Source organism: Ixodes scapularis, unplaced genomic scaffold (genome assembly GCF_016920785.2).
Source record: "Ixodes scapularis isolate PalLabHiFi unplaced genomic scaffold, ASM1692078v2 PGA_scaffold4__175_contigs__length_147842914, whole genome shotgun sequence".
Taxonomy (NCBI): Eukaryota; Metazoa; Arthropoda; class Arachnida; order Ixodida; family Ixodidae; genus Ixodes; species Ixodes scapularis.
Window position 1 is genome coordinate 20,158,091 of NW_024609879.1, and position 8,456 is coordinate 20,166,546.

Sequence of the window (8,456 nt, forward strand, 5' to 3'; positions counted from 1 at the left end):
AATCTCCGTCGCTCGTCTCGTCGCGCGCTAAATCGCTTATATGCGGGTCGGCTTTACGGAAACGAGCGCGCACATGCAGCGAGAAGCACGACTGTCATAGCCTTACTGCGTCAGTTGCAATTTACATATGTCGCAATAGTGTTGACTGCCCTTTATTAGCGACAAAAACGTAAGAATCGGATGAACTTACATGGTCATTGAAGCCTCAAAATTTTGTATCGTCGACTCATTCGCTGTCCGATTCCATTTCATAAATAGGAAAATACAAGAGCTAATGTCGAAATATAAATATCAAATGATTAAATGAAAGTCCTAAATATCAAAAAGGCCTAAAGCAAATACAAGATTTTAACGCGCAACGTAAAAGAACACGAAAAATAAGCTCCGTTAGTGGCCGGTGCATCACACAACGCGGAGCAACGGCGAGAAACTGAAGGTCGGCTATGGCGGCCCGGAAAGCGCGCGAAGGGCGCGCCGACTGGTGGCAGCTCGAGTAAATGACTCGCTGAAAGCGTCTATACACCTATTTTCGACAACTTCCGGTTTTCTCTCATCCGGGCATCTCGATGCCCAAATGATTTCCGGTTATCGGAAAAGACGTGTTGTTGAGCGCGAAGACACAGCCTTTCATTACGTTGTTTTATTATCTTCCTGCAGTTGAAAATTTGGGTCCGAGATGCCTCAGTGTTGTGCTTATGGGTGCACTATGCGAAGCGGTGTGAATCTGCTGTCGGAAGTTAAATTTTACCGATTCCCGAAGGATGTAAATCACCGCCGCGCTTGGACCAACGCGATAGGACGCCAAAATTTCGAGCCCACATATGCTACGAGGATATGCAGCAAGCATTTCATCACTGGTAAGAACAAAACTCCGCAGCTTCCGCGGAAAACCTTCTAGTTTAGATTTCCTACGTGTCAGGCAGTTACAGGTGCAGATTAGGAGGCACCCTAGGCTTCATTTTGCAATGGGTTCACCCTGAGCGGGTGAACCCATTTCAAAATAAAGATCTGCTTTCAGTCAGTCACTGTTTTCATTATTCTAGCTCTTGTAAGCCTACTAAAATTGTTCAATGCCGTGGTGATGACAGGAGTGTAACTTGTGTTCTTTTCAGGAACTCCATCGGTGTCCCCCAGTCACCCGGACTGGGTCCCGAACGTGGCGATGCCCAGGGGCGTAGGCTGTCCTACGCCTGCAAATCAGAAGGCACTGGAGCGGTACGAGCGTGTTTCCGCCCGGACGCGCAAGGTACGAGCTGCCGACCCCAGTCCACCAATACCTTCACCCGCAGTGGGAGAACCTGAAGAGGGCTCAAATGAAGCAAGCGAGGAACGGGAGAAGGTATACCTCTTGAGTGTGGTACCGATATCACAATGAGTGACATTGACGCCCTCGTGGAAGAAAACCAGAAGCTAAAAGATGAGTGCAAGCACTTGCAGAAGGAAGTTTGCGACCTAAGAACGGTGGTCGACGTTTACCACGACGAGGACGGCGTGAAGTTCTTTACCGGGCTGCCGAATTGCGCCCTCTTTGTGGCGCTGTACATACTGGGGCACTATCAGCCAAAGCATTCAAGAATACTACCACATGCTCAGCAGCTGCTAATGGTTCTGATGAAACTGAGGTTGGGGCTGCTGAACAAGGACCTCGCTAGAAGATTCAGAATCTCCTGCTCCTCTGTATCGCAGATCTGCAGCAGCTGGATTGACATTTTGAGCACGGAGCTTCGACCTTGCATTTTCTGGCCGCACATGGACGACATCCGCAGGCGGCTCCCACGATTGTGCAAAGTACCACTGTTTAACAACCTGCGTTGTACGATTGACTGTTCAGAAGTATTTATCGAACGACCCTTAAGCTACAAAGCTCGCTCTCAGACGTTTTCTCAGTATAAACATCATAATACTTTGAAGTTTTTGATTGGCATCTGCCCTAGCGGAGGCATTTCATACATTTCTCAGTGCTGGGGGGGCCGGGTGAGTGACCTAGAGCTCACAAAGCGAAGTGGTTTTCTTGATCTTGTACAAGAAGGAGACTTGATTATGGCTGACCGGGGCTTCCACATTGAAGAGCTCCTGGCCCTTCGTGGCGCATCGCTCCTCATCCCCGCATCCACCCGTGGCAAGCCACAGCTCAGTCGAAAAGACGTTGAAATATCCCGAAGGATCTCCCAGGTACGCATTCAAGTTGAGAGGACCATCGGCCAGCTGAAAACTTTCAGAATTTTGAAGAGCATCTTGCCAATCTCGCAGTTAAAGAGAACACGGGAGCAGAACCTCGCCAATATCGACAAGATCCTAATCATAGCTGCAGCAATAGTGAATATGAAAGGAAAGATTTTAGCCTCCAGACTACTTCTATGGAACAGTAAGTTTATTCCAGCTGGGGCAAAAGGTGAACCAACTATAGTAGGAATAGACTGAAATTGCCAGGAGTGAGGCAGTGTCGTCTTAATGTTTTCACGTCTTTATTTTTTCTGTAGCTGAACGGGGTCAAGAACGACTGCCTCAAAGTCGCATAATGTCCACTAAGTATCATACTTACGTGTTGGCAGCGCCATCTACAATGTAAGAAAGTGTTATGTATAACTTGCCTACATTTTTTTTATTTCACACGTAACACATTTTTGGCAGTATTGTATCATACAGTGTATAAAATAATAAAACCACGTCAAACACACACTTTGGCTTTTGTCTCATGTAAATAGGCACAGCCTCCTGAAATGCAAAATAGAATTTTACTTCATATGCGAAAATCTGTACAACACTTAAGAAAAAATGCTTCACTCAAATGCCCATAGGTGGTCGCTCTCTCAGTGCCAGCTTAGGCAGGCTTGCAATTTAGACAGAACCACTTGCCATGTGGTTTTCTACTGATGCCCACGCACGTGAAGTGAAACCAAATTAGTGGGCACTTCTGATTGTCACAAGCGATCATGCGCCCATGCTCAGGTTCCTGGCAGATGCAATATTTCTCTGCGTTCTTCCTTCGTTCAAGATCTAGACGTCGCGTAGCCAACTCCGAAAGAATATGGCAGAAAAAAAAATCTTGCAGTTTAGGCAGCAATATCTTCCAAAACTCTTCATCTCTGTCTATCCTCTCGATCACCATGGATTTTGTGGTGTAAACGACGAAGAAGCTATGCTGCACCTCTGAAATGGCTATCTGACCTTGCACTTGAAAGTAAAACGAATGTGTCCTCTTCAGTCGGCAGTCAGGCCCAAGGCAAAAGCCGTCATCTTGGACCTCTTTCAACTTTACAAGCTCTTTTAGCTTCCCGTATCTGTACTTGTAGGGACATTTGATCTCCAGGACTGCGGTTGCACAGCACCCGCATTCTACGAAGCCATCCGGACTAGCTCCTAGGAATGGCAAGGTCGGGTTCACAACAAGGCCCGCAAGCCTTACTTTGAGATTAGTGTGCTTGGGGCACTCAACCGACTCAAACAGGCTTCTAGCTTTAGGTTCGTTAGCAATTCCCCATGCGATCGCATCTGGTACGCTTGCTCCTTTTCGAGCACTGTAGCCCATCACGTCCTGTATTAGCGACATCGGACTGGATGTGCTCCGGAGGGTTGATACCCTGTGAAAATTGGAGGCAGTCAAACGGCCTTCTCTGTGCTTGAACCATACCTCTGAGCTACGCTGTTTTCTTGTTGACTTCTCGAGAAAGTCTGCCTCAGCTTTACTCACATACAGCGAGTCTCCAATTGAAATCAGGATACTCTCCAGATCTTCCTCTGAGTAATTAATATAATCTTCTTTGTAAATATCTGTGAGAGGTAGCGGCAGGTGTTCGAGACTACCCTCGTCTTCCGAAGCAGTATCAGTGTCTTCTGGGTCTAAAAACCTTGAGGGCAGCATCTGGAAGAGCTTTGCATCCGGGTAACTCTCCTAAAATTAAATAGAAAAAGCAATGAAATTTGCTCAACACTGTATGCCCGCATGAGCTAAGGAAATAAAAAGGGGAGGGGATATTTTATGGGTCAATAATTTTTGTTTCACCGAGTGACATTTCATTGACATGATATTGTTTCCGTGAAGGATAGTTTGATCGAAATCCCTTCTAACATTGCCTTATTGATAGCTACTTCCTATGTTTCATTTACATTCTGAACAAATATCACTGGTGCCACCATAATTAAAAAGGCAATGCAGGAATGATGGCATATCGTTTCCTAGCGAGCACTCTTGCTGATGGATGACATATAACCACAAGTGTGGATAAACTGTTCAACATACCGACAAATTTGAGTCTTGGGCATTGCATGGACAAAATAAGACGTACGCTATGAGCCTAAACCCCCTACCCACTGACCTAGTGCGGTGATCCCAGTTATGACCCTGACATGTACTAATGATGGGCAGATCTCCCTTTGCAAAGGACAGCTTACTGCCTTCACTGACTGAAGAAACTGAGAGAAGTTGCCCTTGGCTTGTGGTGCTGATGATGATGGCATGTTTTGTCTATCTGATGGTTCTGGTACTTTGCCACGGTGGTCCTTCCTTGGTTTTGAGAAGTTGATATCTGCAATCTTGGATGCTTGCACCTGCATAAGTATGCAAAGTTTTTGGCACATTAGAAACTTGTTTTGTGCCAAATATAATATATGGCAACTTTGCCAGGTTTTTATAAGTGGAAAAAAATATTGTATACATTAGCACAACACATAAGAGAGAATTTGAGATGCTTACTTTCCCCGAGCTTGATGCTGCACTCCACGAGCAGAGTACGGATGTGCTTGACACGGCTGTGCCACCCACTCGGACGGCTGCTTCAACGTGGAACAGCATGGCTGCAACGTGGCTGCATACCTCGCCCAGCCTAGTAGACGAAACAATTTTTGTAAACCTGTTCTCCAACAAAGCTTCAGCTGGGCTTAGTTAGATGATGTGTCAAGAGTTAGTATTTTCCAAATTAATCTGAGGAATTAATACCGAACCATTCTTAGCCTTAGTTTTCTTATTTTTCTGATAAAGTGAATCTCTAAAAGTATGTTGTGTATGCTTAGACGTCGGGGTGTTAGTTTGCCTGTCTTGAATGGCACGCCCAGTTTCCGCGATAGATGGGCAGCCTAGCCAGTGCACGCAGTGCTGATACTGATGCGGTAAGTGAAGTGCGTAAAAACTGAATGTACGCTTGATAATGATGGGCAACGAAGGGTCCGGTATGGCGAGATATACTGCTAAAAAAAAAATATTTACCCCGCAACGCACGTGCAGTGCGCGGAAAGGATGGGGCCAGACTGCTCCGCGGCGACCCACACGTCGTAGGCTTTCGTTTCTTTCTGGCCAGCGGTCACTCGGCCCAGGAGCAGTCGCACGCTCGGTGCTTTCCTCGGTTGGCAAACCTTTACCTTGGTCACTTTTCCGCTGATAAAATAATTGATTGATTGTAAGCTTCCAGGGACTTGTAAGCTTTGAGCCGCTCACGGGTGAACAGGCCGGGCGTGTTGATCAAGTAATCGTGCAGCTCGGGCCAAGTCACTTGAGGATACAAGCGCTGCTCCTCATTAAACAGTCCGGCATTTGATGGGTCGAATGGGTCGATAATGGCACAGCCTCCAAGACAGGTTAACTTTTGCTCATAGCGGACACGGTCGTTCGAAGGCAAACTCCGATAATACGAGCTTGTCATCGCGCGAGTACCAAAGAAAACACATGAACTCTGTCCCTACCGGAAGTTGACGCGGCAACCGGAAGTCGCCATCTTGTTTGTTGTTGTTTACTTTGAAAATAGGTGTATACTCCGGCGCCGTGGCGTAACCGACGCGACAGGCGGCGTTCGACGCAGCCTGACCGCCTCGACGCCAAAATGGAGCATGCCGTATTCCGCGCCGGCCGCGCCAGCGACGCCGGACCAGGATGCATCACGCGCTGGCTCCCGGCAGCCCTCGCGCGGGAAGCGCGGCGAATACGAGCAAAGCAGACGACAGGAGCACCACTCCGTACGGCGTCATGTTTGAAGAATTGGACTCTGTCGTCGAGAAGCTGATCGAGGGAATTCGTCCTCACCCGTGTGTCTACGACAGAGGAAGCTTGAGTACCGTAGACCGTGCGCTTGTCAAAGATGTACCGTATGCACATTGACCGCCTACGCTTGCGGCGCAGGCGGGGCACCAACAATGCAAGCGCGAGTTTTCGTCGGGCAAGGTACGTCCACGCCATCGCTCGAACTTGGCTGACTTGGCGCTCAAGAAGCGTCGTCTGCCTCGTCTGCTATTCGAAACAAAAAAGAACCGGAAATGGCGCACTCTCGCAGGAAGCGCGCCCTCGTAGCCAGATTCTGCGCATGCGCCGCGCTGGCGACCCACCACCCACCGACGCGCGCCGCGGGAGTCGCCAGGGCCGCCGGAGTATAAAGAGGTCGAATTTTTGACGCGCGCGGCGTGACTGACGTGACGTAGCCGACTTCGGCCAGCGTTCGCTTGCGCGCGCGTTACGTCGGAGTGTAACAGAGCCGTTATACTCCGACGTAACGCGTGCGCGCGTGCGAGCGCGTCACAGCGACGCCACGTCGGCGAAAACCCGACGCTCTATACTCCGGCGTCGTGGCGTAACCGACGCGACCGGCGGCGTTCGACGCAGCTTGACCGCCTCGACGCCAAAATGGAGCATACCGTATTACGCGCCGGCCGCGCCAGCGACGCCGGACCAGGATGCATCACGCGCTGGCTCCCGGTAGCCCTCGCGGCGAATACGAGCAATAGCACACGATGGGAGCACCACTCCGTGCGGCGTCATGTTTGAAGAATCGGACGTCTCGATCGTCGAGAAGCTGATCCGAGGGAATTCGTCCTCGCCCGCGTGTCTACGACACGAGGAAGCTTGTACCGTAGACCGTGCGCTTGTCAAAGATGTACCGCATGTACATTGACCGCCTACGCTTGCGGGGCAGGCGGTGCACCAACAGTGCAAGCGCGAGTTTTCGTCGTGCAAGGTACGTCCACATTACCGCTCCAACTTGGCGCTCAAGAAGCGCGAGAATTCTCGTCTGCTATTCGAAATGAAAAGGAACCGGAAATGGCGCACTCTCGCAGAAAGCGCGCCCTCGTAGCCACATTCTACGCATGCAGAATGTGGCTACGAGTTTCGGCTACGACGTCACGACGTGACGTAGCCGGCTACGAGTTACGACGTGACGTAGCCGACTTCGGCCAGCGTTCGCTTGCGCGCGCGTTACGTCGGAGTATAACAGAGCCTTTACGGAGTGGAACACGAAGACGAAGTTTAATGCTCGTACTGTCCGCTGGACTTCATGGTATCCACATATGGTCGTACCGTTGACGTATACAAATCTAGATTTAAAAAAAAATCGCCGAGCGCAGCGCAAGATATCACTGGCTTTGAAACGTTCGGGCAAGTTTCTCCTGCCAGGACATATGAAAAACCTTACGCAAGGTTGAAAAAAATAATATAAAGACACAAACTACGCAATACAGGAAAACAGCTGTGACGGGCCAACAAGCCTGCGAGAAATTGTAAAGCAACAACACCCCTATATTCTAATGTTATTCAGATACAATTCTGCAGTCCCAAAAGGCACCCGAAACTTTATGGAGAGGATGCCTGGTCTGAAACTACCAATTGAGTCCTAGTAAACGAGGAAAGGGCATTCTGCAACCTCGAGATTCCGTTAACCTTTTATACCAGTGAAAAAGGTATGTATCTCATCAATATGATTTTCATAGGGCGCGTGAAAGCAACTGACCGCATACGGGGGAGGATGCAATGGTGACTTAATTGGTGGCTATTCATATCTCGAAAATGTTTTAAAAATTATTTCAAGCTCTAATATAAGGTGTCGGTCTTAGTGATTATGGGCAATCACTTTATCTAGCGCGCTGAAGAGTTAATTCGCACGAGTCACGGTAGCATATACTTTATTTAATTTGACTTCGTAGTGGGCCAAGTAATTTAGTGGACTTCCTATTTCAACAGGCTTCACTACATCTACGTATTGCGCAGTCGAAGGAAAGTACGGATTATTTAAACGCCTAGCTTTCTTAGAATCTTCGGAGCTCCTTAACAGCACTCAAGTTTCCCCGATAATTTTAGTGGGGAAAATAACGTCTCACGTGGCGTATATGCAAATCGAATTTCCCGACTAAATCTAGCGGGGAAAATGACTTCACATGATGTCACGTGACCTTTGCAGAAATTCAGTTTCCCCGCTAGATTTGGCGGGAAAATTGACTGCACATTATTTGAACGCTAATTCGGCTCCTCGGCTAAATTTAGCGGGAAAATTGACATGTGACCTGCCGCGTCTCTTTCAATTAGCTATACCGCTAATCACCTAATTAGAACGGAGCACAGTTAGTTCTGCCCGAACTCGTATATAGAATACTTCTTTTAGGTCGTAAGATATATAAGAAGGCACAGCCCGTCATGCTTGTTCGAAGCACCTGTCTGTCATTAACGACGTTCAAATCTAAACTGCGGCTGGAACTCGAAG